Below are 27255 nucleotides of genomic sequence, written 5' to 3'. Positions count from 1 at the left end.
TATTCTAAATGCTTTGACTGTTGTACTAACCAATACCACAAAGACACTAGCAGTTCCATTCTTCAAAAAGATTAGATTTTGTTCAAAGGGAGTCCTATCAAAGGATGTTGAGAAGCCAGTGGTTAGTCTTAATTTTGAAGATACCCTCAATATCTGGTCATTTAATTGAGAGACTGATTCATTCCTGCTTGTAAATAATTACTTCAAGTCTCATTTGAAGTTAGAACAGATGCTTGACCCATATCTGATGAGACACATGCAGGTTATACATCAGAATTTTGGGCTGCCACATCATAAAGCACATAAGATACTGGAAATTACACTGATGTAATGCTCTATAAGAATTTGTGATTGCCACATCATAAAATAGAGACATTGGAAGTAATCAACTGTTTAAAAGCTTCATCAGATCTGGAGTGTTAAACAGGAAAGTCTGCAGATGCTGGGATTGTGGTGCAATACACAAAAGTGCTAGAGAAACTCAGCATAGTGTGACAGATTATGTTATATTTTATATTGTATATAGATATGTTTTAAAGGAGATAAATTGTGGCAGGTTTTTTAGTGTTGGTCACATACAAACACTTCATAACAGATCTCATTTAAAATGCCAGAGCTCTGCTCAAGCCAGATATTCCAGGTTCCGGGTGCCTTTGCAAAAACTTTAAAAGAATGCCTATAAGGACTTCACAAGTAGGTGTTAATTGAACATGCTGTGGAGTAATGGATTATTGTTTTGGAAAGCAACAGATGAAAGAACTCGGAAGATTAGATCCGGAGCCGCAGTCTGCCTGAGTGCAGTTGGCTGTTCTAAGAGAGTCATGTGGTTTTCTCTGATTGTGTGAGAGAGAGAGAGAGAGAAGACACTTTAAGGTGGCCAATTGCCCCGTATGTAAAGCCACATGTTTAAGCAATATGCGGTTGTTTTGAGGCCACCTGAATGTGCACGAGGCGCTCTTGAGGCAAGCTATGTAACCCTCCTCCAAGAGGGATAATCAGCTCAGCACAGTGGCTCCCCCCAGCCACCTGAATCCAGCTGGGTGAAAGCGGATGTTAAAAGGTCAGGCTGCTGACGTGGCAGTGACGTCGTCAGTCTGAACTGCCTGGCACGAATCTTGAAGCACATGTGCAGGCAGGCTAGTGCAGATTCAGTCGTTTTGTTTAGCAGTGCAGGAAAACAGTGTATTTGAACAATGGCTCCAAAAAAGGCTTCTGACTGGTCTGAAGGTAAGACTGCTTCTAGACCATCTGACTCAGGAATCCCAGGAAAAGGAGCTCACTGGGACAGTTAGGGATGGTCCCACTTTTGAGCGGCTGTCAGGAGTGCTCACAGCACAAGGGCACAAGCGCAGTAAAAACCAGGTGGTCACAAAGCTGAAGAGCATGAGAAAGAAATTCCACGCAGTCCTGGATCACAACAGGAGGATTGGCAACTGGCGCAAGGCGTGGCAGTACTTCGACCAGTGGCACACACTCTGGGGAGCTAGCTGCTCAGCTACTCCCTTCAATGTAACCAGCACTCTGGGGACCCCTGAATCCCCAGAGCTCATCCCTAAGGGATCTCAGTGTTCACACAGTGGCAAAGGAGGAGACATGCCGGTCCAGGAAGAGGAGGCCACCGCCGAGGACCCGGCAGCCACGGATTTGGATGCCTCCAAGAGAGGAAGTGCAGAGGTCACTGTCCCTGGAAGTGGCGAGGCGGCACTCTCAACAGAGAACACAGGTACATTAGCATTGAGGTTGTGTTTATGGAGAAGCACTTAAGTCCAAAGCTGATGCACTTTTCCTGTTTCCACCCACGGCCTCTAGTCCCAGATGCAAGTGCCAGCGACTAACGAAGGGGCAGGTTCTCGCGAAGGAGCTGCAGACGATGATGTTGGCACTTCACTTGACAGGAAGGACAGTGAGAGAGACCGCCAGCGTGAGGTCATACTCACCGACCAGAGGGAGGACGAGGAAGCAACTCTCCACTCCGAAGTCGATGTCTGAGTTTGCGGGTTCCCTGCGGGAACTGAATGCCGCAATCTTCAGCAGATTGGTCACGTGATTGAAGGCCTCCCCATCCCCAATCCCAGTCATATAGTCAGCCTCATCCCATGTACCTGGCCCCTCCATCCAGCATGCCATTTCATTCCACACCAGTGCATCACAATAGTGGACGCTTTGCATGACTGAGATGGTGGAGTCCGGGAGAAGTTCCTCTCCCCCTCCCTCCCGCCTCCAACTCGTTCCTCTCAATGCTGGAATGAGGTTTGTGTCGGAATAAACATCCTTCATGCTGCTAACTCACTGTTCACTTTTGTTGTTCATGAAGCCCCTCATAAGTGCAATGTTACGTGCGACACTTTAAGGATGGAAACACTCAGCAGTGAGATACTCTGGTGCCGGGTGGTTGTGTTTGTTGTGTTTATTGTTTTAGTGTTTGATCTGCTGTGTTCAAATGTGGAGTGGATTTGCACTGTTATTTGTCTATTCCATGGTTTCCTTCAAGTTTAGGAATGATGTGAAATGTTAACGTTGCAATATCTACCTCAGATATTTATGAAGCAGAGTGATTTCTCAAAGAACGTCTTTTATAACATTTTATTAAATTTTTGACAAGCACACAAGTCACAAGTTTCATTTATATGCACTCATTCATTCGCGAAAGCACATAACATGTCTGGCAGCAGGCTCATGTCACCACATTGGGTGGGGAGGGTGGAGGGGGCTACAAGTCATGGAAAATGGGGAGCTAGGCAGCAGGGACAGACCCTTACAGGATGGACATGATGGCAGAATGGATGGCCTGGTGCCCATGGCCCTGCTGATCAGCACAATCTGCGCTATTTGGTGCAGGACCCTCTGCTTCAACCAGTGACCACTCTGAAGGGAAGTCTTCCTTGTTAATCTCACATATATTGTGCAGTACACAGCAGGCAAACACAACATCTGGGACTAAGGCGGTAGAGATATCTAAATGCTTGCACAGGCACTGCCAGCGGCCTTTTAGACAGCCAAATGCATGTTCCACCACTATCCTTGCTGAATTAAGGGCCTTGTTAAATCTTCACTGATCCGGATCCAGTACTTGGTGCTTTGTGAACCCCTTCATCACCCAGCTTCGTAGTATGTATGCCGCATCACCTACAAGATACGCTGGAACCTCCACTCCCTCAACATTCTTGGACACCTGCAGGCACAACTAGGCAGACATGTAGTTAATTCATGCTCCTGAATGTTGACACAGCAAGCATGCATAACATTTGAAACACGGAGCTTTGAAGGGTGAACACTCACGTCAGGTGGGAAGAGGTATCCGCCCTGGTCCTCAGCTTTTCTATACAGAGGAGAGTTGGCAAGCACTCGGGCATCATGCGTGCACCCCGGCCACCCCACAAACACATCTGAGAAGCTGTAACATGAATGGCAATCACAGTGGAAATCACACAGTGAAGTTATAGTCATTGGAAATGTGATGTGATGTACATCAATAGAGTCTTAACTCACCAGAATCTGTGTTCAACCACTGCTTGCAGAACCACCGAATGCCACCCGTTGCGATTGTAGTAGGCTGCAGCATCCACGCTGGGGGTGATAATGGGAATGTGTGACCCATCAATGGCACCAGGACACATTGGGTATCCCCTTTGGGCGAAGCCATCAATGGTCTCCTGGAGACGTGTTCCATTTGGCAGGGAGATGACACGTTTACCGAGGAACTTCCTCAAGGCGGCAGTCACCTCCTGCACCACCATGCACAAGGTGCTGATGTCTATTCCAAAGATGGTACTGATGGTACAAGGGTTGGCATACCAACACGAGGCCACAGCTAATCGAAGTCGGACTCCAATGGTCGCTGCAAGTCTGGTCTATGTGTCTTCAGGTGAGGTTCTATGAATTCCAGCATGAAGTGAAAGGTGCCATGCGACATTCGAAAGTGTCTGATCCACTTAGCATCATCAAATTTGGTGAGGACGTTACTCCAGAACTCAGCACCCTGCGGTCGGTTCAACCTCCTGAGAAACCGATGTCTCACCATAACTAATTGACTAACCAGAAGCATTCGCCTTCGTCTGCAGCGCTTACGCTCCACACGCCTTTCGACCGCTAACTGCTGTCTTCTTGCCCTCAACCTTTGCAGGAACTTTCTCCTGATTGCACCCATGAGATTTTTAGATCTCAAGGACGATTGAAGAGCTTCAACAGCACAAATAGCCTTACCAAGGATCTGCCGTATCTCATTCTGAACACTCAGAAACGCTGAAATCATCATCATTATGTCTCCTTCCTGCACAGGGTCGGCCAATGTCCTGTCTTCCTTCTTGTCGTGCTCAAAATGACATCACGTCAGTGGGTGGGATCACAGCTGACACTGGGCAGGGGCCAGAGTATGCTCAGAGCCGCATCCTGTGCAGCTGTGTCCTTCAGGTGGCCAGCATTGCGCTTTAAATGCTGCCAACTGAATGGCAATTTAAAGGGCTGCTTCTGCTTCTTCAGGCGCATTCTTAGCGTAGAATGCACCTGAAAAAGCCTAGAGAGAGAGAATTCAGTTCTACAGATCAGCAGCAGGAGCTGGGACTGGAACATGACAAGCATGCAAGCTTGTGGAAAAACCCCATTTTGAAGACTGGTTGTGAGTGCTTAGTTCAGACTGGTCAAAGCCCTTGTGGTCCATACAAGAGGAGAGGACTGGTTGCATAATGTTTAACTTGAAAATAAGGAACTCTATGGTGACCTGAAAGAAAGAGGTTATCATCTGAAAAACCCTGATGGGGTAAGTTTCTTCAGCAAGATACTGAAGTGGCTGATCTAAAGGAATCAGTTGTGGGTGTCCAACGAGCAACCAATCTCTCTCTGAAAACCGACAAGCCTTCGTGCTTGGTAACCACTTACCTTTCAAGCACCAAAGCCTGGTGAAGTTCATAAATATTAAATTCTTTGCATTGTATGAGAATTGCCTGATTTCGGTGAACTTGGAGGAATGAGAAGTGAGATTGGACTGTGAATTAAAGAACTTTTCTGAACCTACACACACATTACATACACGTGTGCTTGGAATTAGAAAGGGGTTAAGTTAGGTTAAGTTAATAGTAATAAGTTAAAGTTTGATCCTGTTTTCATGTTTAAAGATAATTAAAAGCAAACTTTGTTTAAATAACTATTTGTCTTGGTGAATTTCTATTGCTGCTGGGTTTTGAGATCCTCTGAACTCATAACATTCGGAAATAAAGGATAACCAACATTTCGGTCAAGAGCCTTTCGTTAAGGTATGCACAAAAGGCAGGCAAGCACCTGAATTAAAAGACAGGAGAAAGGGAGGAGAGGAGAGCAGAGGAGGGAAGAAGGGGCAGAGGGAGGAGTACAGGCTAACAGGTGTCATAGGTGGATATGGGTGGGAGGGTCGGACAAAAAAAGCTAATGTGATTGGGTAGCTCTCTGAATGAAGAGAGAATGGAAGAGGTGGGGAGCTGGAGAAAAGCAAATAGTGATAGGGAGAGAGACTTGGTGGGATGGTGTTTAACAGAAAATGGAAGTTAATGCTGTCTGGTTGGAGAATGCTGTAGAATGCAGCATCACTTCCCATAATATCTACTGGTAAATTTTAATACCTCACTGTGAATATTAATGAAATGTTACGAGAATATTAATAAAATGGATAAAGGAAATGATATATGAATCCAGATTTCTGATGATTTTTAAGTGGTGAGAGGAGGGAACAAAGTTGTAAGGATACAAAGACAATTAAATCACATAGATTAACCTCTATACTGAAAATATAAGGCTAATCACAAACTGAGAAAGAGAAAATATATTATTGATATGATACTTGTCCGGGTGGGAAAAGAAAAGAATTTAAATTTCACAAATTAGTAAAAACTAATCCACATATCATCCTGTGATAAAGGTGGATCACCTGTGACATTGTGACGGCAGTGGTTTTATTTAAAAATACTGCAATTGCGGAGTCTGTGCCCAAGATGGCAGTGCCTATAATCGGCAACAGGCTCCAGGGAAGTGGAGGTCTGGCACAGGGCACCAGAAAACAGAGAGACCAACCCCTTCTTGAGAATGAGAGGCAGAAGAAATGAGAGGCAGAGGAAATGACCCATGAGACTGTCACCATGGTGGTGGACCAGTGAGGGACACTGAGGCTGAAGAACACCCAGGTGGCGGGCTGTTGGCAACTCGAGGTGAGGAACTTCTGCAGACTGCTGGAGACTGGTTCAAGACTGGCTGAAGGGGTGCCAGGTATCAGACGCAAGAGGTTCTGATTATGTCAGAGGTTCATATCTGGAGCTTGGGCTGTTGATGGTTTGGGCTAGTTTTTGTGTGGCTGAAGGGACTGCAGGAGTTCTGGAAGTGAATCCACAGACACACGATGACTCTGAGGAGACTCTCTTTTGGTTATCTTTCTCTGACTTTAAGAGGCACTTCAGGCTTTTCTGTCGATGGTGAATCTGTCTGCCTTATGGCAGACAAAAACAATTTTCATTTAATATTGCACTGTTTTGATTACATGACAATAAATTGTATCTTGATCTTGCAGTCAAGTTGGATACAAAATTTGCGTGGTCATAAAAAGTACAAACTTTTGTTTGGCCTAGGAGAGGACATAAGAGAGATGGAGGGTTGTTTCTCTGATTGGAGATCTGTGGCATGTTCTACAAGGATCAGTGATGGGTCCTATGTTGTTTTTGAGAAATATGAATGATCTCAATGAAAATATAGACGATCTGATAACTAAAATTGCTAGAATTGTAGTTAGTGAAGACAATTGTCAAAGGATACAGTAAAAGAGAGAAATGGCAGTTGTTGTGACCCAAGTTTTTGAGTGAGTGCAGGAAGATTAAAATGAAAGTATAAACTTTGCCATGGGTAAGCTGCAGTGGGAGAGAGAGAGAGAGAGAGAGAGAGAGAGAGAGAGAGAGAAAATAAATAGGAATAGCTGACAATTTTTAAACAGCGTGGGAAAATTGGTAGCGCCATAGTGCACAATTTATAAAGACTGTGGGGGATAAAAGCAATGGTGGACCTGATTTCCCAAAATGCTGTGCAGCAGAGAAACCCCTCTATGAATGCTTCATGTATGCAGCCGGGCATACAGCCCTTTTTCTACTGCATAGAATTCTGGGAGGGCAGGTCCACCATTGTTCTTTCCCATGATATTTATAAATATATGCAATAATGCTACCAACTTTCCCACACTGTTTAAATTGTATGCTATAGTGCTACCAACTTTCCCCTGCTATATAAATTGAGCGCTATAGCGCTACAAACCCTTTTTAAAAATTGTCCTCTATTACTATTTATTGCTCGCACTTTCCTACGGTCCCTTATAAAGGTTTATATAGGTCGGCACAACAACAACGGGAGCTCAAAAGCTCATACTCTGCTGTACATAAACCTTAATTATGTTATCATGATGAATCTATCACATTGGGTAAACTACCACAATCATTTTACAGAGCTACGATTTCTTTAATCTTGAAAAAAAATAAAGACCCGACCGAATGTTCTTCTTATAGACCTATTTCTTTGTTGAATGTTGATTCTAAGATCTTCTCTAAAATTCTAGCGACAAGGCTAGAGAAGATATTACCATATATTATCTCTGAAGACCAGACTGGATTCATTAAAAATCGTTATTCCTCCTTTAATATTAGAAGATTGATGAATATTATTTACACTCCTTCACATAAGTATTCAGAATGTGTTATTTCACTAGATGCTGAGAAGGCCTTCGATAGAGTAGAATGGCCTTATTTATTTACAGTTCTTGAAAAATTTAATTTTAGTCCGATATTTATATCTTGGATTAAACTTCTTTATAATTCCCCAGTTGCCTCGGTTTTTACTGATACCCAAAGATCGCCATATTTTCGATTATTTCGGGGCACCAGGCAAGGGTGCCCCCTTAGCCCTTTATTATTTAACTTAGCTTTAGAACCTTTGGCAATTGCTATCAGAGAAGCACCCAATATTACTGGTATTATTCGTTGCAGGGATATTCATAAAGTATCACTATATGCAGATGATTTATTGTTATATATTTCCAATCCTGAAAATTCTATTCCTGCAGTTTTATCTTTATTAGCCCAATTTAGTAATTTTTCGGGATATAAACTGAACTTAAATAAAAGTGAATTATTCCCTTTTAATGGATGGGTTCCTATTTATGATAGTTTACCTTTTAAAATAGCTAGAGACTATTTTATATATTTAGGGATTAAGATTACTAAAAAACATAAAGATTTGTTTAGGACTAATTTTTTCCCTCTATTGGACCTGATCGGCAGTTTACTTACCAATTGGTCACCATTATCCCTATCCATGATAGGCCGAATTAATGCTATTAAGATAATGATCTTACCTAAATTTTTATATATATTCCAAGCTATACCTATTTTTGTTCCTAAATCTTTTTTTGATAAGGTCGATTCTAAATTGTCCTCGTATATCTGGCAAAACAAGAATCCTAGATTGGGGAAAAAATATTTACAGAAATCTAAACTAGAGGGAGGGTTGGCATTACCCAACTTTAGAATTTATTACTGGGCAATTAATATTAGTTACTTAAGGTATTGGTTGAATTATTCAGAATTATCTCTAAATCCCCATTGGGTAAATTTAGAAATTAAACCGATACAAAATTTTTCAATTAGCTCTATTTTGGGAGCTGCTCTCCCTTTTACTCTTACTAAATTATATAAACAAATTGATAATCCAATGGCTAAACATACACTACGTATATGGTTTCAATTCTGGAGATTTTTTGGCCTAAGTCATTTTATCTTGGAAACTCCTATTGTACTAAATTTCCTTTTTCATCCCTCTCTAATTGATCAAGCTTATTTACTCTGGAAAGTTAAAGGTATAACATGCTTTTCGGATTTATTCTTGGATAACTCTTTCATGTCATTTGAACAATTATCCATGAAATATGATTTACCTCGATCTCATTTCTTTCGATATTTGCAGATTAGGAGTTTCTTAGTTTCGACTTTACCCTCTTTTCCCAATCGGGAGACTACGACTGTTTTAGAGGATATACTATATTCAAAATTCCCTCCAAAAGGTGTGATATCTAAATTATATAATATAATTACAAAAATAAATTCTGGGACTTTTGAAAAGTTTAAAAATGATTGGGAAAGAGAACTCAACCTTCATATTTCTAATGAAAATTGGAATAAAATTCTGCGACTGGTAAACTCTTCTTCTCTATGTGCAAAACATTCACTAATACAGTTTAAAGTTGTTCATAGAGCTCATATGTCTAAAGATAAACTCCATCGCTTTTATTCTCATATCGATCCTATATGTGATAAATGTCAATTGGAAATAGCTTCCCTTACACATATGTTTTGGTCCTGTCCCTCTTTACAGAATTATTGGAAGGAAATTTTTTCCATTATATCTACTGTTTTGAATATTGATTTACTAACACATCCCATTACTGCAATTTTTGGATTACCTATGATAGATTTGACTTATTTATCTCTTCCTGCGGATCGTATGATTGCTTTTCTTACACTAATGGCTAGAAGATCTATACTATTGAATTGGAAAGAGGTTAATCCTCCCACTGTTTTCCAATGGTTTACCCAAACTATACTATGTTTAAATTTTAAGAAAATTAGAAACTCTGTCTATGAATCCCCTTCTAAGTTTGAGTTAACCTGGCGACCATTTATTCAATATTTTCATTTGTGGTGAGTTGATCTGGCTCTGTTTTCTTTTTATGATTATGTATGATAATTGGGCTGTAAGATGAGATCGGAGTGATAGGCGTGGTTTAGCTATATCTGTAGGTTTTTTTGTTTTTTAAGTTTTTTTTAATTCAGATTTGTTTTTTCTTCTTTTTTGGGTTTTTTTTTCTCTTTTTTTCATATATTGTTATTAATTATATCTTTTTTTTAGAGATAGTTCACACCCTAAACTGATCAAAAAAATTTTTTTTATGATATATTTTTATTCTGTAATATTATTGTTTAATATCTCTGTATTAATTCATTACTTACTATGTATTTTTTATATCTCTTTGAACTGTATGTGTTTATAAATTATAATAATAATAATAAAAAGATTGAAAAAGAAAAACAATTATGTTATCATTAGGCATGATTAATTTTGTTCAAATATAAGATCATAATAAGATCAGGATTTAGGGCAGGTTCGCCATCACTCGATGTGTCATGACATCACCAGTAGAAGGTAGAACAGTCCTAACCCCGGGGATGGCTCCTTGCAAGTGTGAAAGCGTTCAGTGTCCCAGATAGGAGTGGTCAAGTGTGAAAAGCCAAACCCCCATTCCTATCCCAGCACACTGAATAGCCAATTTAGTGGGATGCAAGTGTGAAAGGGGCTCATTAGATAGGTTAATGGGTCTGAAGTACTGATGAATTGAATTAAATTGTTTATTGTCATATGTAACAAGATATAGTTAAAAGTTTTCTTTTTACCTGCCAACTAGTCCAACAAGTAGTGCAGAATAAGACAAAAGTGCTGCACGTGGTATTCTAGAGAAAAAGTTTAGTTAAAAACAGTCTAAAGGTTGATAACAGCAAGGGCAAAAAGCTATATTTGAATATGGTGCAGTATGTAAGATCACAATATATAGGCCCTTTAGCCCTCAATGTCATGACGACTTCTGAATTCCTACCAAAAAAAAGTACTAAACCCTTCCTTCCTTGTTACCCTCAGCTCATTGGGTCTGCTTCACCATCCTATCATGATCCATCTTCCTACTCAGTCCCATTCACCAGCCTTCTCATTGGGTCTGCTTCACCATCCTATCATGATCCATCTTCCTACTCAGTCCCATTCACCAGCCTTCTCATTGGGTCTGCTTCACCATCCTATCATGATCCATCTTCCTACTCAGTCCCATTCACCAGCCTTCTCATTGGGTCTGCTTCACCATCCTATCATGATCCATCTTCCTACTCAGTCCCATTCACCAGCCTTCTCATTGGGTCTGCTTCACCATCCTTTCATGATCCATCTTCCTATTCAGTCCCATTCACCAGCCTTCTCCCTGTTGCCCTTAACTAAACAAATACTTCTCAATCTCTGCCTTTAAAATACCCAACAACCTCGCTTCCACAGCCGCCTGTAGCACTAAGTTCCACAGACTCACGACCCTCTGGCTAATGAATTTCTCCACATTTCTGTTTTAAATTGATGCCCTTTTATTCTGAAGTGGTGCCCTCTTGTCCTAGACTCTCCTATTGTGGGAAACAACCTTGCCACATCTACTCAGACCAGGCCTTTGAGCATTTGAAATGTGTCTATGAAGTCCTCCCTCATCTTTCTGCACTCCAACGAGTACAGTCCAAGAGCAGACAAACGTTCCCTTTCATTCCTTGTCTCATTTCAGTAAATCTTTTCTGCACATCCTTTCTCATATAAGGCACCCAAAACTGTATACTGTATTTAAATAAGGTGTCACCAGTGCCCTTTAGAGTCTCAACCTTACATCCCTGCTCTTACGTTATTCCTCCAGAAATGAATGCCAACATTGCATTGTTTTCTTCACCACCAACTCAACCTTGAAGGTAACCTTTAGGGTATCCTGCCTGAGGAATCCCAAGTCCCATTGCATTTTGAATTTTGAATTTTCTCCCCATATAAAAAATTGTCATCCCGCTCATTTCTTCTCCCAAAATGTATGACCATACACTTTCCAACATTGTATTTCATCTACCAACTCTTTGGCCGTTCTCCTAATCTATCCAAGTCTCTCTGCAACCTTTCAGTATCCTCAGCACCACCTGCCCTACCACCTATTTTGGAATCATCTGCAAATTTAGCCACAAAACCATTTCTATCATCCAAATATTTTATATACAACATAATAAGAAGTAGCTCCAACACCGACCCCACAGAACACCACTAGTAATGTGGGGCCAACCAGAATTGGATCCTTTTATTCCCACTTTCTGCCAATCAGCCAGCGTTCTACCCATGTTAGTATCCTTCCTGTAATTCCATGGGCTCACATCTTGTCGAAGGCCTTCTAAAAGTCCAAATTTACAACATCCACTGCATCTCCCCTGTCTTAACTGACTTGTGATCTCTTCAAAAAATTGCAGTTGATTTGTCAGGGATGATTTTTCTTTAAGGAATCATACTGAGTTGGGCCTATCTTGCCATGCACCACCATCTACTCCATCATCTCATCCTTGACAATAGACTCCAATAGCTGACGTAAAGCTAATAGTCTATAATTTTCTTTTGACTGCCAGCTCCCTTCTTAAACAGTGGTGAACTATATTGCACCAGTTTTTCATCCCACTTGTAAAGTATATGTTCAGGTACCTTCTCCTGGTACAATCTGGTTTTTCACTTGTTTGATAAAAATCTGATAGATATCGTAATTGTGATGCTCTATAATAATTCTTAAAGTTTGGTAGCTGCAAACCACCTTGTTTGTACCATTCTGTTAATTTATCTTGCGCTATCCTTGATTTCCCCCCTTTTCGTAAGAATTTCCTCATTATTTTCTTTAGCTCATTGAAGAATTTCTCTGTTAAGGGATTGGTAACAATTGAAATAGGTATTATATCCTTGGGAAGATATTCATTTTAATCCAATTTACCCTTCCTATCGGTGTTAGTGGTAAATCTTTCCAATGTTCTAAGTCATCTTGTAATTTCTTCATTAATGGCTGATAATTTGATTTGTATAGATGGCCTAGATTATTATCTAGTCTAATACCTAGGTATCGGATTGCATGTGTTTGCCATTTAAATGTGATTCTTTTTTAAACTTTGTGAAATCCACATTATTCATTGGCATCGCTTCACTTTTATTTGCGTTGATCTTGTACCCCGATATTTCTCCATATTCCTTCAATTTCTTATGTAATTCTTTTATTGATAATTCTGGTTCTGTTAAGTATACTATGATGTCATCTGCAAATAGATTGATTTTATATTCCTTCTCTTTTATTTTTTTCCCTTTTATTTTATTTTCTGTTCTTATCAGTTCTGCCAATGGTTGTATTGCTAAAGTGAACAGTGAGGGAGATAGTGGACATCCCTGCCTAGTTGACCTGCTTAATTTAAATTGGTTCGATATATATCCATTTACTGTCACATTCGCCATTGGACCCTCATATAATGCTTTAATCCAATTAATATATTTCTCTGGTAGGTTGAACCTCTGTAATACTTTGAATAAATAATTCCATTCTACCCTGTTAAAGGATTTCTCTGTGTCTAAAGCAACAGCCACTGTGGGCATCTTATTTCCTTGTACTGCATGGATTAAGTTAATGAACTTACACATATTGTCCGTTGTTCGCCTTTTCTTAATAAATCCAGTTTGATCTAGTTTTACTATTTTTGGTACACAGTCGGCCAATCTGTTTGCTAATAGTTTAGCTATTATCTTATAATCTGAGATAAGCAGAGATATTGGTCTATACGATGCTGGTGTTAGTCGATCTTTCCCCGTCTTTGGTATCACTGTAATTATTGCTGTTTTACATGAATCTGGCATGTTTTGTGTTTCTTCTATCTGGTTCATTACTTCCAGGAGAGGAGGAATTAGTAACTCTTTAAATGTTTTATAGAAATCTATTAGGTGTAAAGTGAGTAGAGCAGGGGGCTAAGAACACATCCCCGTGGTGTTCTGGTATAATGAAAATTTTGGAGGAGATGTTCTTACCAATCTTCACTGATTGTGGTCTGGAGATGAGGAAATCCATAATCCCGTGGTGTGTTAACTCCCATGTCTTGGAGTTTGCTGATCAGTTTTGAGGAGATGATGGTGTTAAAAGCTGAACTGTAGTCGATAAAGAGCATCCTGATGTCTGCATCTTTGCTGTCCTGGTGTTCTAGGGCTTTGTGTAGACCCAGTGAGATGGCAATCAGCAATCAACCATGAACAGCAATGTAATGAACTTGAGCTGTGATCAGTCATGCAAGTATAATACTCCAGGTGTACAATTACTGCATTGTCCCACCAATACTCTGAATCCACTCAAGAATGAAGACAGAACAAATGTGGAGCTATAACTTCATATTGTGGAACTATTTGAAATGGATATAAAAAGGAATTGTTGGTGAACGAGTCAAATAATCCATTGATTGTTAATGTGCCAATTTTAGGTTTTTTTTATTGTTTGATTTCTTAGCTGTAGCTGCCCCGTACTCAGAAAGATAATGAGATAGAAATTAAAATGAAAAGTAGGAATCAGTAAATTGTGCAATGTAATGAAGAATCAAAGCAGTATAATTGGGAGATTTAGGATCAGTGAGCCTGAAAGCTTATTGTTACCTTTGCATTCTGAGGGTTTTCAATGTCCTCGGGCAAAGTTTCACTGAGTGGTAATTTTGATAGACATGTATCACGGTTTTAATATCAGAGCTTCTTTTAAGTCAGTGCACCTGTCAAACATCTGAGAGCTCTTGTTCTTGGCAGCAATTCACAGCTGAGTAATTGGTGCTGTCTGCACTCCCAACTCAGCAGTTCTGATAAATAAGTATTTAGTAATGAACCAAAAAGAAAATATATGAAAAACTAAGATCCTTTTTACAATAGGATATTTTTCTGCTTTTAATATATATTAGTCCGACTGGAACCAAGTTTTTCTAATCCATTGGACTCCGTGTGCTTGTTCACTCAGCCTTTTTGGCTGAGTATGTGTAATAGATTGATGTATCTTAATTCCTAACTAAAATAAATAATTACCAAATAAAATAATAAAACTCTATTCCTTCCTCAATTGTTTTATACATATTTTTCCTTTCAACCCCATTCCCCTGTTTTTTATCCCATAACCACTGACAAACTTATAAAGAAAGAACCTATCAACCTATGTTTTAAATATTCCCAATGACTTGTCCTCTGCACCTGTCTATGGCAATGAATTCCACAGATTCACAACCCCATGACTGAAGAAACTTCTCATGTCCTGTTCTAAACTGCTGCCCTTTTATTCCGAGGCTGTGGCATCTGATCCTAGATGCTCCCACTACTGGAAACATCTTCTCCACATCCACTCTATCCAGCCCTTTCAATATTCAGAGTGCTTTGATGAGATACCTCTCAACGTTCTAAATTCTAACGAGTACAGTCCCAGAGCCATCAAATACTCCCCTATATTTCATCCTCTCATCCCTGAGATCATTTTAGTAAACCTCCCAACTCACACATCCTTCCTTAGATATGTGATCCACAATACTCCAAATGTGATCAGACCATCACCTTGCACACTTCAGCATTATATCTTTACTTTCATATTCTAGTCCCCCTTGAAATTGCACTTGGCATCCGTACTACTGACTCACCCTGATAATTAACCTTTAGGGAATCCTGCTCGAGGTTTTTTTAAATTTTAGACAAAAGGCACTGTAACAGACTCTTCTGGCGCCAGTTAACCTACAAACCCTGTCGTTTTTGAGGAAACCCTGCGGTCAATGGAAGAATGTACAAACTCCTTACAGACAGTGGTAGATTCAAACCCAGGATACTGGTGCTGCAGTAGTGTTGCGCTAACCGCTATGCTAACTGTCCCACTCAAACACTAATTGTGCCTCCTCAGTCACTTTGAATCTCTGCTTTCTGAATTCTATCCCCATATAGAAAACACACTCTGTGCTGCATCCAAGTTCCTCCATAGACATCCTACTTCCTTAACACTATCTACTCCTCCACCTATCTTCATACTATTTGTAAACTTGGCTATAAAGACAACAATTCTAAATCATTTGCATACTACAGGAATGCCCAACTTTTTAATTTTTAATTTAGACAGAGTGCTGAAACAGGCTATTTCGGCCCATGAGGTGTAGGTTAATTTGGCGGCATGGACTTGTGGGCCAAAATGACCTGTTACTGTGCTCTATGTCTAAATAACAGGATGGCAGCACTGATGGAGCCACTGTAGTGGCAGCACTGCCTCTGCTGCAGTTCAGCGGGGAGTGAGGGAGTGGACATTCAGCGCTCCCACACTTTGAGTGACCCATTGAAGAAGCCACCGTGGGTTATTATTTGAAATCCCGCAACCTTGAGTCTGTGCCCAAGATGGCAGCCCCTATTAATTGGCATCAGCAACGAGGGGTTGCAGACTCTGGGAAAGTGGAGAACTGGAGCAGGGCACCAGAGGACAGGACACCGTCTGAGAGGGAGAAGCGGATGACACAATCCACGGGGAAAGTGACCATGGCGGCAGACCAATGAAGAGGCTCTGCAGCTGAGGGGCCAACACATGAGGTGGGCTGCTGGCGACTAGAGATGAGGACCCCATGAAAGCTGTAGGATGCTGGAGACTGCTGTCGGGAGACTCACGCTGGACTGCGGACTGCTGGAGACTGGCTCAAGCAAGCTAGAGGGGTACCAGGTATCGGAACCAGGATGTGAGGAGGTGCTGATGACATTGGAGGATCCCTGACCGTGTCGGAGGTTCGGATCTGGAGCTCGGGTTTTGTCAATGATTTGGACTGGACTCTGTGGGCCTTAAGGGGCTGCGGGGGCTGTGGAAGTGCTATAGCCGAATCTACCGACACTCGATGTCTCTAGGGGGACTTTCTTTTGCTCCTCTCTCTCTGACTGACAGTAAGTCTGACTGTAGGTCTGAAAGTAAGAACTATAAGAGGCGCTTAGGCATTTCCTGATGGTGGGAAATCTGTCTGCAGCAGGCAAAGAGAAATTTCATGTAATATGACACTGTTTTATTACTATGACAATAAATTGAATCTTGAAATTAAAAATTAAAAGGTTGGCCACTCCTGGTATACTGCATAAAAAGTAACAGACCCATCACCAATCTCGATGGAATATACCAGTCACTCACAGCCAGCCAGCAAGGGCCCCCTTCATTCCCACTCTTTGCCTTCTACCAGTCAGCCAATCTTCTATCCATGTTAGTACCTTTCCTGTAATATCATGGGCTTGTAACATGCTACGGCAGAGCATGAAAACAAGACACTGGCACGAGATGAGTACAGTCGATACTAACTTTATTGATGGTTTGTCCTGCCTTATATAGGTCCACCAGGCCTAGTTTTTACGCCACTTCCAGTGCAAATGATGTCTCCGGCTTGCCAGCCGTGGATAGGCCGGCGTTCCCGCTGCTGCTCGCTATTTCCTGCCGTGTGGCCGGCAGCTTGTGAAGAAAGCTGATTTAGTCGGCCTGGCCCTTGCCGGATTGCTGCATTCAGATGCCATCTTGCGTGTTGAGACACTGCGGGCCACCACAGGCTCCTATTTTGTTCAATAGCCTCGTGTGTCACCTTTTCAAAGAATTTCTGAAAAATCCAAGAAACAACATCCACTCACTCATTCTCTCTTGTTTGACCTTCTCTTCCTCAAAGAGCTCCAGCAAAATTGTCAAGGGATGATCTCCTATGAATAGAACCATGTTGACTTCAGTCTATTTTATTTTGTGATTTCATGTACTCTGCATCCTCATCCTTAGTAACTTTAGAGTCTTACCAACCACTGAAGTTAGACTATTTGGCCTATAATTTCTCGTCCTTTGCCTTTCTCCCTTTTTAAAATGTGAAGAGACATTTGCAATTTTCCAGTCCCAAGTCAAGTGATTCCTGAAAGATCAATATTAATGGATTAATTTTATCTTATCAAGAGGATTAAGTTAGCAGCTGGCTAACGTTTCATATAGTTTTTTTTTATTTGCAAAACCAGTTTCTTTACAGATAGCCAAAATTTATTCTGGTTGATGTGTTCCTTGGATTTGTGTTATTTTCAGTGAATGTCAATTTTCAAATTGTAGATGGATAAGGTTAGTTACAGCAGGCCATGTGCTTAATTCCAGGTGTCTGACAAGTGTTTTTAATCACTTTTGTCTTTCATGGGATTTCTGCAATTGTTTTTGAATAGTTTCTAATTTAAAATATGATGATCTAATTGCTATATGTGTTTTTCTGTTTCATATAAAGAATTAGTCATCTGCCTCTTTAAATTATATTGAATAGGAAATCGAGATTATTATCTTATATTGTTGGAGCTACAGAAGGAAAAATAACTTGGCACGATACAATAGATTATTGATATCAAATAAAAAGTTGTTTCTAACATAGAATGATCAACTGACAGAATACAATTCCAGTTGGAGCACTTGTGGCAAAATATATAGAGCATAGAGCACTAAAGCACAGTTCAGGCCCTTCAGCCCTCGATGCAGTGCCAACCCAATGCTAAACCCTCCCAAGCTGTAACCCTCTATTTTTCTAAGAGTCTCTTAAATGCCCCTATGCTTCAGCCTCCAAAACCATCCCTGGTAAGGCATTCTAGGCACCCACAACTCTCTGTGTAAAAAAAACTTACCCCTAATGTCTCTCCTAAACTTTCCTCCTTTAAGTTTGTACATATGCCCTCTAGTGTTTGCTATTCCTGCCCTGGGAAAAAGGCGCTGGCTGTCCATCCTGTCTATGCCTCTCATAATCTTGTAGACCTCTATTAAGTCTCCTCTCATCCTTCGATGCTCCAAATAGAAAAGTCCCAGCTCTGCCAACCTTGCCTCAGAAGACTTATTTTCCAACCTAGGCAACATCCTGGTAAATCTCCTCTGCACCCTGTCTATAGCTTCCACATCCTTCCTATAATGAGGTGAGCAGAACTGAAAACAACACTCCAAGTGTGGTCTTACCAGTGATTTGTAGAGTTGCAATATGACTTATCGACTCTTGAACTCAATCCCTCGATTAATGAAGCCCAAAATCCCATAGGCTTTCTTAACTATCCTATCAACCTGTGTGGTGACCTTGAGGGTTGTAAAGATTTGGGCCCCAAGGTCCCTCTGTTCACCCACACTCCTAAGTAACCAACCATTTACCCTGGTTTGTCCTTCCAAAATGTATCACCTCACACTTAACCAGATTGAACTTGATCTGTCACTTTTCTGCCCAACTCTGCATCTTGTCTATATCCTTTTGTAACATACGACAAGCTTCAGCTCCATCCACAATTCCTCCAACCTTCGCATCATCCAAAAATTTACTGACCCTCCCTTCCACCTCTTTATCTAGGTCATTTATAAAGATCAAAAAGACCAGGGGTCCCAGAACTGATCCTGTTCTGATCTTCCAAGAGTCACTGACCTCCAGCAGAATATTTTCCTTCCACTTCTGCTTTCTACTTTCTACATGCAATCTAATTGTTATCCACACATCCAAAGTTCCATGGATCCCATGCATTCATGACTTTCTGGACAAGTCTTTCGTGAGAGGCCTTGTCAAGTATTCTGCCTAGAGGTCAATGACCAGTGGAGTTCTACTGAATCTGTTTTGGAACACCTGCTCTTTGTGACCTTTATAAATGACCTAGATGAAGGGGTAGAATGCACAGTTGGCGTAGCAGTTAGTGCAACACCTTTACAGCGCCAACGATTGGGACCGGGGTTCGAATCGCACACTGTATTTAAGATGTTTGTGCATTCTCCCCATTGTCTACCTGGGTTTTCCCTGGGGCTCTGGTTTTCTTCCACCATTCAAAATTATTTACCAGGAGTAAGTTAATTGGGTGTAAATTGGGCAGCACGGATTCGTGGACCAAAATGGCCTGTTACCATGCTGTATATCTAAATTTAAAATGTAAAAAAAAATTAAAATTAAATGCCTTATAGACCCTTGGAGGGTGGGGATTTGCTACGGCATGGACTAGTAGGGCCGAACTGGCCTGTTCTGTGCTGTAAGTGGTTATATGGTTATATGGTTATAGACCACATCTACTGCCTTACTCTCATTAATTTCCTTTTTTGCCTCTTCAAAAATCTCAATTACACTCATGAGGCATGGCCTTCCTTTCATAAAGCCTTACTGACTATCATTAAGTAGACTGGACTTCTCTAAATGCTCATAGATCCTATCCTTAAGAATCTTCTCCTACCTAGGTGTGCAAATAAACAAAAATCTAGGCCAATTATATAAACTCAATTACAATCCACTAATGAAAAAATTACAGGACGATTTAGAGCATTGGAAAGAGCTACCACTAACACTGATAGGAAGGATAAACTGTATTAAAATGAACATTTTTCCAAGGATACTATACTTATTTCAGGCATTGCCAATACAACTGACAGAAAAATTCTTCAAAGAGTTAAAGAAAATAATAAGGAGATTTTTATGGAGAGGGGGGAAACCGAGGATAGCACTAGACAAATTAACAGAATGGTATAAACAAGGAGGCTTACAATTGCCAAACTTCAAAAATTATTATAGAGCCGCACAATTAAGGTACCTATCAGATTTTTATCAAACAAGGGAAAAACCAGACTGGACGAGACTAGAATTAGATAAAATAGGGGAAAAGATACCTGAACACATATTATATAAATGGGACGAAAAATTGGTACAACATAGAACTTCTCCAGTATTACACCATCTCCTCAATATATGGAAGAAGATTCATGTAGAAAGAAATAAAATAAATTACCAAATACCAAAACTAATATTGACGCAAAATAAGCTACTCCCTTTTACAATACACAACCTTGCCTTTAGAAAATGGGAAAAAAAAGGGATTAAAAGAATAGAAAATTGTTTTTCAGGAAGTAGATTCTTATCCTTTGAACAAATGAGAGATAAGTACAATATAACGGGAGATACAGCGCTGGCATATTACCAACTGAGATCCTACTTGAAAGATAAATTAGGAAGCAACTTGAGTTTACCAGAGGGAAGTAACCTTGAATATGTGATTACAGATACAATGTTAATCAAAAGATTTATAAAAAATATGTATATTAAACTGCAAGAAAAGGAAAATGAGGAAACAAATGGTAAAACTAAACAAAAATGGGAACAAGATTTAAATATAAAGATAAAAAAGGAAACATGGGAGAAGTTATGCTCTGGAACGATGAGAAATACAATAAATACGAGGCTGCGTATGATACAATATAATTGGTTACACAGACTATACATTACACCGCAAAAGTTAAATAAATGGGACCCAACAGTATCTGATAGATGTTTTCGATGTAAAAAAGAAAGGGGAACAACAATTCATGCAATCTGGACATGTGAGAGAGTAGAAAAATTTTGGGATGATCTCAATCAGATATTAAATAAAATAACAGAAAACAATATACCAAAGAATCCAGAGATCTTTCTTCTAAGTAACATAAAAAATAAAGAATTTGGAATTGACTTGGAGGATGCACAAAAAAGATTTGTTAAGATAGCCCTAGCTGTAGCAAAAAAATGTATTATGTCAACCTGGAAATTGGAAGATAATTTGAAAATACAACAATGGTATATAGAAATGAATAAATGTATTCCATTAGAAAAAATAACATATAGTTTAAGAAATAATATTGAAATATTCGAACAAGTATGGGAGCCTTACATTAAATACAATAGCGAAAACCTACCGGGAACAAACATTACCTAAGTTGATGGAAGGAGAAGAAAAGAAAAGAATGGACTCAGTAGAATTTCTGGTGTATTTTTGTTGAATGACAACATTGTCTAACTGAATTAATGCAACCTAGATTGTATAACTAAAATGGATGAGAGGGGGGGGGATGGGGGGGTGGCTTGGGAGGAGGGAGGGGGGAGGGAGAAAAAGTCACTGTAAATGTGTGGAAAAGAAAAAGTGTATATCATGGCTATTGTGATTTATGGTGTGAAAAATAAAAAATTTTAAAAAAAAAAAAAAAAAAAAGAATCTTCTCCAATAGTTTGCACACCACTGATAGAATTACCAGTCAATAATTCCCAGGATTCTTCTTATTAACTTTTTAAACAAGGGGACCATATTAGCTATTCTCCAGTCCTCAGGCACACCTCCCCTGTGCCTAAAGAGGACTCAAAGATCGCAACCACTGCCCCAGCTATCTCTTCCCTCACTTCCCACAGCAACCTAGGGTAGATCACGTCTGGCCCTGGGGACGTCAATCTCAATGTTTTTAAGAAGATCCACACTTCTTCTTTAATCTCAACATTTTCCAGCATACAAGTCTGTTCTATTCCGACCTCATCCTGATCCAAGTCCTTTTATCTTGTGAATACTGAAGCAAAGTATTCATTTCGGACCTCACCTACCTCCTCCACCTCCAGGCACCTGTTGCTTCCTTTATCTTTTATCAGCCTCACCTTCATTCTTATCCTCTGTTCTTCACATATGCATAGAACGTCCTCATGGATGCCCTCCCTTCATCAATTAGATCGGGCTACAAAAGAGAAATAAAAAGGCTTCCAAATGAAAGAACTAATAACCCAAAAAAAATTCATAATCCATATTTACTCTATGATTTTGTGGTGGAACAGATGTAGAAAATGTACAAATTTAAAAGACAGGTAAATAGAGACAAAAATAGAGAGGGTGTAAAAATAGCAGATAGCAACATTTAACAATAGACAAGATCGAGGAAGAAAAAGCAACAGGAAAGAGAATGACAGCTATCTATAGTGACTAGAATCATGGAAAGATTTGCTTGGCCAGCGCCATATCTTATTACCTGTATCCACCTATTACCTTCTACTTGTTACCTCTGACCTGTCAGCCTGTGCTCCTCCCTATCTCCTCCCCCAACCCCATCCTCACCTTTTTATACAGGCATTTGCCTGTTTTTCAACATACCTGAAGAAGGATTCAGCCTTGAAACATTAATTGTCTTTTATTTCCTATGCATGACCTGCTGAGTTTTTCCAGCACTTTTGTGTGCTGCACTAGACCCCAGCGTCTGCAGATGTTGTTCCGGACCCACATTTTCCATTTAATTTGTTTTGTAATTTGTACTTCCTTCCATGGTGCCCATGGTGCACAACACCACTGATTTCCACAGTGATCAAGAGCCATGATGATACTTGGGTCAACATTTATGAAATATCATGTAGTAGAAACAATCCCACCCTAATGAGAAAATCAATAATTTCATCCAATTCCCTTCAACAGCTTTCCTCGACTTGAGGAAAATAGTGTTCAAAGAATTACATCTTTTATCTGGCACCAAGCCAGTAGTCTATCTTGCTTGCATCAAAGGCAGAGATAACTTACAACAGGTACTTCAGAACACTGGTACAGAGACAACATCAATGTTGTCTCTGTAAAATCTTCAAAATCCACAAGTAGCATCATCATCCTGTTCCAGACCAACCAACCCCAGAATAAAACTTCTAATTATGCTCACAATAGGATATTTTATCCACATGTCTCATATCAGATTTATGCAAGAAGAACTCCACTCTGAGGTTCTGTCACAGCAAGTCTTTTCCAATAATCCTCTCAGCCCTCCTGCAAAAATGTACCATCCCCCTCATAACTGGCAAAAAAAAAGATCCAGGAAAGCATAGAGATCCAACAGATGAAACCACATAAAGTTCAGGCACAAAGAACATCCACTTGACCTGTGAAACCCTGCCTTCTCCACTTGATTCCATATTACCCTGATCAGTCATCACAGAACATATCGAACTGCAGTGGAAGTAAAAGCATGATGCTGGAGAATATCAGCAGGTCAAACAGTGCACTTTATAATTACAAAGATAAAGATACATAACCAATGTTTCTGGCTTGAGCCCTTCATCAAGTTATGAGTAAAATGTAGGCAGGTGGCCAAACAAAGAGGTTGGGGGTGGGGGGGGGGATTGGTGGGAGGTGCAGGGGGATGAGCACAGGCCACAGGCAGGAGATAATAGGTGGAGAAGAGAGACAGGGCACACCAGCAAACAAGAGGGGTGTCCATTCACAGACCCATTCCCCTCCCCTTGTTTACTGGTGTGCCTTCCCTCCCTTATCCACCTTTCACCTCCTGCCTGTGCTCCTCCCCCCTTCACCAATTTGTTTGGGTGGCTGCCTTTATTTAGGTCATACCTTGATGAAGGGCTCAAGCCCGAAACGTTGGTGATGTATCTTCACTGCATAAAATATACTGTTTGAGCTGCTAAGTTTCTCCAGCATTATGTTTTTACTTCAGTCATGGCGTCTGTGGTCTTTCGTGTTTTACTGCAGTGGAAGTAAGTCATGTTCAAAGGAATATCCCAAGGATAAGAGTGTACATTGTTCTATCTGACAATGAAAATGATAACTGTGGTCAAAGTTAGTCCTGTTAATTTTATGTCAAATTAATTCTAAAGTTGGATAACCATTATGTGTGACTCTGTTTGTTGAACAGTTTCCCTCCATTAGCCTGACATTGATTCTCTTCCTCAGTCACCACAACATGTTTTATCTTTTGGCAGATCAGCCCTTGAATTATTGCAGTGGACAACAATTACCCAACTGTGGTTTTTGCTATAAATCATTGCTGATTGATCTGAGAAAAGCCATATTTCTTGCATTTAACTCAATTGTAATTTTTTGCATTCAATTAATACCACTATAAAATCAAAACAGTATTTACAGATGTCAGATTTACAAAAAAAATCTTTTTTTTGCAATCTTGTGTTGATTGAGCTAAAATAGAAGCAATATATCATCAATCCCATGTTAAATTTGGGCACTATATCTTGCAGATCAGAACTCAGAGATTGAATTACATTTTTTTTTACACTATCTCACCACAGATTTAAGTTATCTCGTCCAAATGATGTACTGTCGACTTGGCAGCTTAATGGGTATTTTTTTTTATTTTGGGAATTGGTCCTTAAAACAGCAAGACTTCTATACCTCTCATTGTTGCTTCCGTTAATGAACTGAGCAGAGGTACGCAACAAAACCATCTCCTGACAGAGCAAAGGTGACACTGAGATAGTTTCATTGAGCACCTTCACTCTGTCCACAGCAACAGCAAGGACCTCCCAATGGCCAACCATTTCAATTCCACTCACCATTCCCACACTGACGTGACTGTCCATGACCTCATATAATGCCAAATCTAGGTAACCCTCAAATTGGAGGAAAAACACATTATATTCTCTCCAATCAGGTGGCATTAACATCGACTTTTCCAGTTTTTGTTAACCTCCTCCCCAAGTCTCCCTCTCTCCTACCCTATCCCTCGATCTTCTTTCTTCCAGCTACCCACCCCTTCACTCTCCTAGCAGAGAGCTATCCTCTCCCCATCACTTCTCAGCTTTTTTTTCCTCTTCTGCCAGCCTATCTATAACTTCTTAACTGCTCCTCCTCCTCCCCCTTGCTCCCTCATCACCTCTCTTCAACACCCCCCCCCCTACCTTTTTATTCAGGTGCCTGCTTGTTTTTGCTTATATCTGACAGAAATTTTGGTTATCGTTTCCTTCCTATGGATGCTGTGTGACCTGCTCAGTTTACCTATTATCCACTTGAGGATAAGATTGTTTGTGTATTGCACCTCAAAAGGATTTTCTTTTCTTTGCCATAACGCTCTCTTTTTGCACTAGGATTACTGCATTTTTTTTTAACCTTTGATTTGTGTTTATTGTTTATTTTTAATTATATTTAGTATCATAATGAAGTTTTTTTTAACCAAGTATCTTTTCAGATGATGCAAATAAGAATTTTGGTGCATATGTATTTTACAACGGATATCATTATATTCAGTACTAAAATTTTTACTTGCTGGTGATAATGAGTTCATTCTCGCGTGAGTTTTACAATGTACTTATGCATCACAATTCTTACTAATTGTAGTTGAAAATGTACTTTGTTCAAAAAAAACCCCACAATAATATACATTAAATTAAAAGGGTAAATACTTAAGATAGATAATATTTACAGTTATCATAATGTAAGAAAAAAATAATGGCATTGCAGTAGTTCACACAGTCCTTTTTGTGATGTCAGAATAGTCTGTGATTAGTGTAGTAAAGAGAGATTCAAGAGCCTGATAGCCATTGGAAAGAAACTATTGATACAATAGTCGGAGAGAAAATATATGTGCATCAAATTAAAAACTAGCATAGAGGTTCTCCTTTGAGACATGGTGTGACATGGAAATGTTGAAAACAATAGTAATAAAGAAAGCTAGACTTAACAAATTTGTTTTAAACCATGATCTCGTGAAATCCCTCATTTGGGAATGTGGGTACGTTAACAAAATACTTACAATGAGTTTAAAGTAGTGTTCGAAGGAAAAGGGATGGAGAAGCCATGTTTTAGTTCTGCCAGTCACATTTGCACTTAAAAAGGAAGTGCAATTATTTGATAGTGTTTTCATGTGGTCACAGTACCCATGTCACAGTACACATTTTGCAACATGGCACATTGATGCATTGCAACTCTAGTGACAATAAGGGGCAAATCATTTTTATTGACCTATTGAGCATTTACTGGATTTAAATAGAATCATAAACATTTGGACTTAAAATTAATTTCACTTTTTGATGGTCATTTGTAAACTGTGACTGGTTTTATAATCCAATCAAGAAAGTGATTGCAAATAGAAAAGTACGGTAGTTGCAGAATTAAATGGCTGGAATCTGTAATAGGAATAGAGGCTGCAGATGACACAAAAAAAATGGTCTTTGAATTTAGTGCAGTGGTTTCCTAAAATAATATTGTAAACCAATGCTTCACAGTGACGGTAGAATTATTGACATGCTGCTATAAAAACGAAAGATCATCCCAATATTATTGACCTCATATTATCCTTGGGAGAACCATCAGTGTCCCAAGAACCCATGATAAGTAAAAGAAGATAAAAGTAGACTGAGCTTTATCATTTTTTATTCCATTTACAAAGAATCTACTGAGTATCAAGATCTTAGTTAACTCTTTCTCCTTACTTCCTTCAATTAGATTAATTATTTGTTTCCAGTACTTTGTCAGAGTTGTTAAAAAGTAATGAATTTTTTTTCTCTTGGTGTCAGGATCAGAACTAATGATGACCAACCTTGAGAAATGTTTGGGTCCTTTTCAAAAGGAACTGCCATGGTTGCCAAGCAGGAGTCAGAATATAGCTCCTATGTGACCTGTGAAATGTTGTGGGTCACTGTAATGCTTTACAGAAAGGCTATGAATCTCCTGAATTGCAGTGGTCAAGCTATTTCTGTACCAGTACCTCAAGTGGATAATAGACATTTGGTCTCTGGATGGTAGAAGGAAGTTAGTTTTGACACTGTGGCATCTCCTATATGAAAGGAACTCAGTTAGAATGTAATCTCTTACAAGATCACTACCTAATTTAAGAAAGGATGACTTTAACAAAAGACCTTCAGTGCTTCCCCGAGCGAAACTGCAATTCAGGTTGGGATTTTCTTTTCTAGTCCGTAATCTATTTCCTTTTGCTCCCTTCAGGTCTGCTTTTATTGCTTTATATGCTTTGTCATCTATTGAAGTTGGAGCAGTCCATAAATGTTGTTTAATCCTGAGAAGTATTTCCCATCAGACTCAGTGTGACATGATAATGTAGTTGTCTTTCAGTTTACAATACCCAGT

The 27255-nt window shown here is 39.8% G+C and overlaps 1 protein-coding gene and 1 long non-coding RNA gene across 9 annotated transcripts in view; one reads left to right on the top strand and one right to left on the bottom strand.

The window, feature by feature from the left end:
* The window catches only part of xrcc4 (X-ray repair complementing defective repair in Chinese hamster cells 4), a 534233-nt gene that overhangs the window by 351951 nt on the left and 155027 nt on the right, over nt 1–27255 (top strand). The gene's annotated exons all lie outside the window — the stretch shown is intronic.
* LOC138742742 (uncharacterized) lies at nt 16946–25998 on the bottom strand. Of its 2 annotated transcripts, none has more exons than XR_011344387.1 (4): nt 25925–25998; nt 22002–22129; nt 17428–17537; nt 16946–17337 (listed from the first exon to the last, which is right to left on the bottom strand). It is a non-coding gene; the product is annotated as an uncharacterized lncRNA (long non-coding RNA). The 2 variants fall into 2 exon arrangements; XR_011344393.1 differs by having other exon boundaries at nt 22053–22129.

This window comes from Narcine bancroftii, chromosome 1 (genome assembly GCF_036971445.1).
Source record: "Narcine bancroftii isolate sNarBan1 chromosome 1, sNarBan1.hap1, whole genome shotgun sequence".
Taxonomy (NCBI): domain Eukaryota; kingdom Metazoa; phylum Chordata; class Chondrichthyes; order Torpediniformes; family Narcinidae; genus Narcine; species Narcine bancroftii.
Note: the sequence above shows the minus strand (reverse complement) of the source record. Positions and strands in the feature narration are given on the sequence as shown.